This window comes from Macaca mulatta, chromosome 1, assembly GCF_049350105.2.
Source record: "Macaca mulatta isolate MMU2019108-1 chromosome 1, T2T-MMU8v2.0, whole genome shotgun sequence".
NCBI classification, from domain to species: domain Eukaryota; kingdom Metazoa; phylum Chordata; class Mammalia; order Primates; family Cercopithecidae; genus Macaca; species Macaca mulatta.
This window is the reverse complement of record NC_133406.1, coordinates 149457084-149466383: the sequence shown is the minus strand read 5'-3', so window position 1 is coordinate 149466383 and position 9300 is coordinate 149457084. Positions and strand designations below refer to the sequence as shown.

Sequence of the window (9300 nt, the reverse complement as noted above, 5' to 3'; positions counted from 1 at the left end):
TAAATTGAAGAAAAATGAGTATAAAAAGTGAGATTGTTTTTTGTTCTGAAGATTTTCCTCTTATCTCTTCATAGTTTTATTATGCAGAGATTTGATATTGACATCTTTAACTGTGTGCTTAAACACACTCATCTTTCCAGCAGCACACGGGGACATAGCGATGGTTTGTCTTTAGGAAACAGAAGTCTGGCCTCTGCCCGTGGGCTCCTCACCCTTGGTCTATTGCCATTTCTGGTGTGCTTCCCCATCTCTGAGGTCCTGTCCTTAACATCCTGTGTCCCATCCTCAGCTCTGTCCTCATGCAATCCCATGTCAATGCCTCTCTTCCCTGTTTATGGAGCTGCATTGTCCTGGCCCCCTTTCTCATTTCCCGGCTACCTAGTCACCATCTTTTAAGATTAATCACGCAGTACAGAGTTGATGAGTAGTCCGAGTTCTCAGATGGGTTACATTTGGATCAAGGTGGAAAACTGCAATAATTGAGTTGCTGCAATCAAATACATTTTGCATCAACCTAATACAGAAATAGGCACTTATCCACCAGGTATCCTTTCAGTATTTTTAGCTCTTGAACACTATGATAAAAATCAGCAGAAAGTCTAAGCGACAATTCAAATAGCTGTCACAGAATCTACGTAACTTTATTCCTTTGATTACATTTAACAAACAGTTATTGAGTATTTTCTATCTGCCAGATGCTGTCCAGGTTGGTAGAAATACAGAGATGAATAATTTATTTCTCTCCCACCTTGTTCCAGAAAGGATGTGAGGCAGCTTGTAGCAGAAACATATAAAACAAAACATCCAAATGCAGGTTTTTAAAACTCAGGGCAAGGGAAATATAAATTAAAATAGGTCAAGTCCAGAGGGAAAAGAGGACACAGATACACAGCCCATGCAGGCCTTCCTAATTGTTATACTTGAGTTGGATATTTTACCCTAAGCGCATTAGGGGGCCAGGGAAAAGGAAAACATGTTCAATACACATTCCCACTGTAGAAACAGAGAAATTGTAGAGTTACTTACAGGAAAAAGTGTGAATAAGACCTGGTTCTTAATGACAAGGAATTCAGAACTCAACAGGAAAGACAGATCTGTAGCAAACATCTGTAAACCAAAACGTATTATGAGGGTCTGCATAAAGTGCTAAGGAAATAGGGGTAGAAGAATACTTATTTGGCTTATGAGAAAGAAAAGAGGCTACATGAACAATGCTTCAAAAGGAGGCAGTCAAGAAGGGGGAATGGCTAGGGAGACACAGGGGGAAAGAACATGGTGGCTCTAGGTGAGTGACCTCAGCTGTAGTGAGCACAGAAATGGTTTCCTGCACTTGCTGATTCTGATTCAGAGGGACTGACATTTTTTTACAAGAACCCTGGGTGATGCTAATTCTGGTGCTCAAGGACCTACTTTGGGGAAAACTGTCATAGATTCCTGGGTGTGTGGAGCAGTGAACAGTGAGGTTGGAAAAGCAGGCTGGGCCCATGTGGGATGGACTTCAAATGCCATGGTGAGAAACTTGCACTTTATGTCAGGGGGAGCCACTGGATGCTTTAAGGCCTGAGCAGGTGAATGACACTATCAGATTTCTGTGTTTTTTTTTTACTCTTCTTTTTCCTGATTACAAGAACAGATCAAGGATGAAAAATGGAAGGAAAGAGATTGAGGATATGGAGCCACCTAAAAGAGTGTTGCATGGTCCAAATCAAAGAGAATAAGGACATGATTAGGGCAGTGGTGGGGGACATGGAGCAAGGTGAACACTTTTTTGTAGTGAGCATGAACCTGTTATTTTATTATCAGTCACAGATTTACTTCCAATGTTGTTGTTCATGTCTCTCCAGCTAGGACTCTACTTCAATTTCTGCTACCTGGCATCTGGGCTACTCCAACTGGCAGGGGAGACGGTCTGTGCCAAGCTGGCCTGGTTCCTGTGTGGGTGGTGGAGCTGGGTGGAAGGTCTGGGAGCGTTGCTTGCTCACTAAAGTGTAGGGGAAGCAGCCTACAGTGAACTCACAGTGAAGGCTGTATTAGTCAGGGATCTCTTAGAGGGACAGAACTAATAGGATGTATATATACAAAGGGGAGTTTATTAAGTATTAACTTCCATGATCACAAGGTCCCATAATAGGCTGTCTGCAAGTCTGAGGAGCAAAGAGAGCCAGTCCGAGTCCCCAAACTGAAGAACTTGCAGTCTGATGTTTGAGGGCAGGAAGCATCCAGCACAGGAGAAAGATGTAGGGAGGGAAGCTAGGCCAGTCTCTCTTTCCACGTTTTCCTGCCTGCTTTATACTGGAGGCTGATTAGATTGTGCCCACCAGATTAAGGGTGGATCTGACTTTCCCTAGCCCACTGACTCAAATGTTAATCTCTTTTGGCAATACCCTCACAGACACTCCCAGGATCAATACTTTGTATCCTTCAATCAAGTTGACACTCAGTATTAACCATCACAAAGGATAACACAGAATATATGTTTTCATTTGTTGTACAAAAGTAGCCAACAATGTCCAGTTGAGTCGATTCTGGGAACACAATCTTTCCTCTCAAAAATAGCAGAAAATACCAACACCTTCCACTGTCATATATAAGAACCAGTGAGCCTGGAGCTGGATGGTGTCCATGCAAAGACCAATCGTTTTGAGTCTACTCTCGTGCTGGTAGGGTGTTTGCGAGCAACAGGCCTGTGGTCTAGGACATTATTTCATTTATGGTAGGGGGCTACTGACCACAGTCCCACGACAAGGTCAAGTGAAAGTCATTTGGCCAGGATCTGCTGTCTAATCCTGTGGTAGGCAGAATAATGGCCCTGTCCCTGCAAAGATTCCAATGTCTGAATCCTCAGAATCTGAATATGTTACCTTACGTGGCAAAAGAGAGGTATTAGTTTGCTAGGGATACTGTAACAAACTACCACAAACTAGGTGGCTTAAATGACAGAAATTTATTGTGGCACTGTTCTAGATGCTAGAAGTAAGAAAGCAAGGCGTCAGCAGGATTGGTTCCTCCTGAGGGGTGTGAATAAAAGATCTGTTCCAGGCCTCTCTCCTTGCCTTGGAGATGGCCGTCTTCAACCTGTATCTCTTCATCTCATCTTTCCTCTTTGCATGGGTGGGGGTCCAAGTTTCCCCTTTTTATAAGGATGCCTCATTTTGGATTAGGGCTTACTGTAAGATCTCAACATAACTAATTACAATGGCAGCAACCCTGTTTCCAAATATGGTCCCATTCTGGGGGTTAGGACATCAATATATGAATTTCTGGGGGACATGATTCAACTCCTAACAAGGGACTTTGCAGAAGATTAAAGTTAATAACTTTGAGATGGGAAAATTATTCTGAATTATCCTGGAGGGGCCTAATTTAGTCACTCGAGACCTTAAAAGTAGAGAATCTTTCCCATCTGCAGTCAGGGAGAGAGTGGTGACAATGGACTGGTCAGAGAAATGCAACATTGCCAGCTTTGAAGACGGAGGAGGGTGCCGGGAGCCAAGAAATGCTGGTAGCCTCAGAGGCTAGAAAAGGCAAGGAAGCAGGTTCTCCCCTGAAGCTCCCAGAAAGGAATCAGATGCCGTGTTCCTAGTTCAGTGGCCTGTGTTGGATATCTGAACTACAGAACTGTAAGATCATATATTTGTGTTGTTTTAAGCCACTAAGTTTGTAGTAATTTGTTATAACAGCCATAGAAAACTCCTAATACAAGCTCCCTGAGCCACAGCTCCTAAGTTTGCCATGTGATCTCTCATCCCCCTATAAATAATGCTTCTACGCTGAGAGTAAGTCAACACAGAAGTCCCACCCCTGCTGTTACTGGCGGTGAATCCTTATGGGTCTGCAGCAACCTCAATTCTTGCCTCCACAGAAGAAAGAATTTGACCGAGGGGCATGAGGCAGAAGGAGAGACTGAAGCAAGTATTCGAGCAGGAGTGAAAGCTTATTAAAAAGTTTTAGAGGCCAGGCGCTACTAGTAGTTCACGCCTGCAATCCCAGCCCTTTGGGAGGCCGAGGCGGGTGGTGGAACACCTGAGGTCGGGAGTTTGAGACCAGCCTGACCAACATGGAGAAACCCCATCTCTACTAAAAATACAAAATTAGCCGGGCGTGGTGGCACAGGCCTGTAATTCCAGCTACTCCGAGGCTGAGGCAGGAGAATCTCTTGAACCCGGGTGGCGGAAGTTGCGGTGAGCCAAGATCGCGCCATTGCACTCCAGCCTGGGCAACAAGAGCGAAACTCTGCCTCAAAACAAAACAAAAAGCTTTAGAGCAGGAAGGAAAGGAAGAGACGTGTACTTGGAAGAGGGCCAACCGGGCAACTTGAAAGACAAGTGTGCAATTTGACCTTTTAACTTGGGATTTTATATGCTGGCATGCTTCTGGAGTCTTGCCTTCCTTCTCCCCTGACTCTTCCTTTGGGATGGGCTGTCCGCATGGCAGTGGTCTGCCAGCGCCAGGGAGGGGAGCATGCGCAGTGTGTTTACTGGAGTTGCGTGCATGCTCAACTTGAGGTGTTTTTCCCTTACCAGCCAAATGTCACTGAGATCATATACCGGTTAAACTCCACCATTTCCCCTCTTAATGCGCACACTTGAGTTCACTCACTCAACTCCTGAGATCTTATCAGGAAACTGCTGATTATGTTCAGGTTTTTTTTTTCTCTCTATAGGGGGACTGCCTTGCCCTGGCGCCAGCTGCCACCAACAGTTATTTTAGAGAGACAGTGTAACAACTGCCTGACCATCACCTGATGGTCACCTGGAACTCCTGGTGGAGTAGGGAGGCCCTCTCTTGCCCTGTTCATGTCTGATTCGCTACCTAGTGTAACACTGCCACAGCCACTCATCAAAACCAAGTCGTATGAAGTGGCAGATTCCTCCTAGGGTGTCTGGCCAGCCGTGACCTGCTCCTTTGGTCACCTCCCCAACTCCAGGATGAGTTTCAAGAGCCACATGTCTATAAGACCCTCCTACCTGGACTTAGCTGACTACAGCAGGAGGGACATGAGATCCAAGCTGGAGCACACAGCATCTCTCTCCTGGGATGTGGAGCTGAGAGACACTGAGATCAGGAGACGGGAGCTGATTCCTCTTAACGACAGGTCTGGAGCAAAGGTCTGTGCATCAGTGCTGTTAAGTTTCTCAGGGCTGTGCTGTTTTGTTTAAGCCAGTTTGTAGTGGGTCTGTGCGACTTGCTAAAGAGCCTCCAGTACTTAAGATTTGCTAAGCCAGGGAGTGCCCTCGGGACCGCGCGGCAGCGGCCTGAAGGAGGCAGGAAGGGAAGGAAAGGCCCAGGGCAGGCGCTGCTACCAAAGGGCCCGGCTTGGGAGAAGGCTGCCGCTCCTGGCAAAAACGAGTCTCAGAGGAGTTTCTGAGTTCATTGTCACAATGAAATGCTGTCAAAGGACCCTCTGCTTTTCCTCAGAAACTAATATTCAATTTCTGGAGGCCTAGTTTGCTTCTAGAAGAGGGAAACCGCACATCTTGTTTTAGGTGGTGGCTGGTTCTTGTATCATGGGCATGTTATCGCTTTTTACACAAAAGATTGCAATATGTGCAACTGCTTCTCTGTGCTTTTGTTTTCTATTGTTTTGTTTTGTTTTAACATGTTTGATTTCTTTAAAGCTGTTAAGCCCAAGATTGGAAGCTCTCAGATGATCAGATCTCTGGTGTCAGGATGCAAACACGTTAGTCCCTGCTTAAACAAGGCTCTAGTCTTTTCTTTGTATCTATTCCATCAGGAACTGCTGGAGATAAAAGCAAATGTCTTAGAAGAGCAAGTGTGACATGTGGTACGCTATCAGGAATAAATCTCTACCTGCCAAGCTAGACTGTAAGGCAATCTGGAACCAGTTACTATACAAACTTGTTTTATTTCAAAACAGAATCACCTGACTTACTTTTCTATTTATTTCTTGTCTTGAATTCTTTTGTTGATATCAAGATGCTACTAATGAAACACAGTGGACCCGAATTTTCAGGTGAATTGAGAGAAAGGGGTTTGTAAAAAGGACTTAAAGGGAAAGAGCCCTCATTTCCTTTAGATTTTGAAAGGATGGTGTTAACAGCAGAGGCTGAAAAAGTACCATGGAAATTTAGCCTGGGAAGGGAACGGAAGGGCAGGGAGAGTGAGAGAAGGAGGCAGGGGAGGGAACTGGTGGTGTTCTGATGCCAAAAACCCCACCCTTAGGAGTTGGCTTAAGGTGTGACAAATACGCAGTGCGTTATGCACTGATGTGCACCGTGGAATCCCATACCTGTGGGGCTGCTGTGCGGTGTGTGGGGGGCGCTCAGGCGAAAGGGCACTGGAGAGCAGGCCTGTGCCCACAGAACTTGCTCTCAACTGTGCCACACCCAGGCAGGGACTTTGCGAAAGCCCTGAGGTGACTGACAGGTGATGGAGGTACGTGGTAGCTGCCTGTGTTTACCAGATAGTGCCCCAGCACCCTGGCTTTTCCAGGTGCTGGTGTCTTCCCAGGTGAGAATGCAACATAAAAAACCCTGGAGATTCCAGTTGGCAGGGGAATCCATACATCCTCAGTGCAGGCACAAAGACTGCAGGTAGCAGGCCTGTGGTGAAGGGCCAGCATTTGTATCATGGTCTTGACATTTTCTCACATACTTGGTGTGTTTTTTTGTTACTGTTTTGTTTTGTTTTTGAGACAGAGTCTCACTGTGTTGCCCCTTTGTTTTTGAGACAGAGTCTCACTGTGTTGCCCCTTTGTTTTTGAGACAGAGTCTGCAGTGCAGTGGGGCTCACTGTAGCCTCCAGCTCCCAGCTCAAGCGGTCTTCTTGCCTCGAGGAGTTGGGACAACAGGCTTACGCCATCACACTCGGCTATTTTTTTTTTTTAAGTTTTTTTTTTTAACTTTTTTTAACTTTTTAACTAAAAAAAAACCTTTTTTTTAAACTTTTAACTATTTTTTTTAACTTTTTGTAGAGACAATTTTTTGTGTTGCACAGGCTGGTATCAAACTCCTGGACTCAAGTGATCCTCCTGCCTCAGCCTCCCAAAGTGCTAAGATTACAGGCATGAGCCACAGCACCTAGCCTCTCACACACTTTGATATACATGATCTCATAACACTCTCCACAGAAACCCAGAAAGGAAGCTGCCATTTTTCCCATTCTACACACGAGGATGTGGAGGCTCGGTGGCTGGTTGACCTCCTAAGAGCTCTGAGCTGTTCAGCGGAAGAAGTCAGCTGTTCATCTGACTCTGTGGCAGGGGTCTGAAACTCAAGTGCTCAGGAGAGCAGTGGAGTCATTTCAGTGAGAGCAGCGGCCTGGAGACCACTCATCCCATCCAAAGGGGCAACCGGCGCTCAGTGCTCGCAGAGTGCTGCCGTCCAAAAATGCAGGCCCAAAGCTGCTAGAGCCTTCTGTTCTTCAAGAGAAACTAAAATATAGATTTTTGTGTGAGAGCGCAATTTATTCAAAACAATTTTTTTTTAACTTTAAAAAATAAAAACTTTGTGTGGCCCCAGACAACATGCCTCACTGCCCCGTCCCGCTTCCCTGCCAGTATGCAACTCCTGCTGTGGCACATTTCACGTTTATTGGGCACCTGCCATGTCCAGGAACTGTGCCGAGTGCTGGGGGACAGGCACAGCCCCTGTTTGAACGAAGCCTGCCTGCTGCTGCAGGGCTTCTCTATCCATGTCCACTCAGTCGATATCCGTTCGGCTTCTATTCCTGCTCCTGCGCTGACTGCTGTGGATGTTTTAAAAAATACCACATGGATGTACAACAATGTGCGCGGACTTAATGCCACTGAATTGTGCAGTTAAAATCAGTGAAAATGGTTAACTTTTACGTTATGTATATTTTACCAAAATTAAAAAGTCAGTATACAAAAGACATGTAATTTTTATCCTCAAGAAAGATAAAACCTAAATGAGAAGAGAGAACATAGTGCTATCAAATATTTCAGCTCAATAGATATTTGAGTCCCCATTGTGTATCAAGCACCATCCTAGGTGGGCACATAAAGTTGAGGAAGTTAGTTCCTGTTTCAAAGGCACCTCCTACTCTGATGAGAGCAATGTTGGGAGCAGCCTTGGTTTTTGCGGTTAGCAAGAGCTGCCCTTTATGGAATGCGAAATCTCTGCCACGCCTTTAGTAATTGTTTTATGTGCACCGTCAGTCTCACTGGAGCCTCACAGCAAACCTATGGGGCAGATGCTGTTATCAACCCCATTTTACAAAGAGGGCAGAAGCTCAGAGAGGTTTAGTAACTTCCCCAAAGTCACGCAGAGTTAATAGGTAGAGAAGCCAGGGTTTGAGCCCAGGTACACTTTACTCTAAACCCCATGGGCAGAAGGATGCAAAGAGCCTTGGTGTAGCCAGCTCAGAGGGGATCAATGTGGGCTTGAGAGACAGGAGCTCTTGAGGAGGCTGGGCCAGAGGAGCTGCAGGACCTGGGTGAAGGCACCACACCTTCAATCCAGGTGAGTCTCCTGTTCCAAATACAGGAGCAGGTTCACAGAGAAGGCCATCAATGCTGATTCCTAAAGGATGACAGAGGGACAAAATGGGGAAGGACATTCTGGCCACACAGAACAGGCAAGAGGGGCCCACCGATGTCATTGAGCCCTCGGTGCCCAGAGCTGTGGCTCAGTGAAGGTGATATCACACGATGTAGGTGGACTCTGAGGGAGATGGCAGCTGTGGCTGGGCCCGGGTACCTTCATGGGCTTGGCGGGCCTCAGAAACCTTAGCACAGACACTCCACTGGGAATTGGACTGGAGGAAACTGCCAGGTACCACATGGCTGCTGAATGGACTAAAATAGAAGAATATTGAAATAGTGAGAGAGTGGGCTTTTACGAGAGACTGGAGGTTCTCCCAACATGCACAGTGGAGATGAAGGCTGAGACGGGCAGATGAGATGATGTTAGAACAGGACCAGATCATATTTGGCCTTGTCAGCTCCAGAATACAAATGCACATGTACCGTGGATGTGGGGGAGCAGCCTCAACGCCGCCTCAGCGGGTAAGAGGGTCCTGGACTAGGTAGAAAGGGGCCAGGGAAAGCCGGCCTGGCTATATGGTGAACTCCGTGAGGTGGGCTGTCAGTCCACAATGCTGTGTCTAGAGAGATCTGGAAAATTCAAGCCTGGTTCGAGAGAGCATGGTCATGCAGAGAGGAGCATGGCTGTGGACATCCAGGAGGGAAGAGGGCAGCCAGGTCAGCCCCCAGCTGGTGGGTTGAATTTGGGGCAACATAGGGAAAGATCCCTGGAGGAGGGGCCCGCTGGAGCTGGGCAGGTATGTCAGGGCTTACCGGTAACAGAAGCCAAAGTC

The 9300-nt window shown here is 46.6% G+C and overlaps 1 long non-coding RNA gene across 1 annotated transcript in view; it reads left to right on the top strand.

The window, feature by feature from the left end:
* The first annotated feature begins 8194 nt into the window (after window positions 1-8194).
* Window positions 8195-9300, top strand: part of LOC144338435 (uncharacterized) — a 28742-nt gene continuing 27636 nt past the window's right edge. The window contains exon 1 of the long non-coding RNA XR_013412564.1: window positions 8195-8444. This is a non-coding gene — a long non-coding RNA (uncharacterized LOC144338435). The remainder of the gene's footprint in view (window positions 8445-9300) is intronic.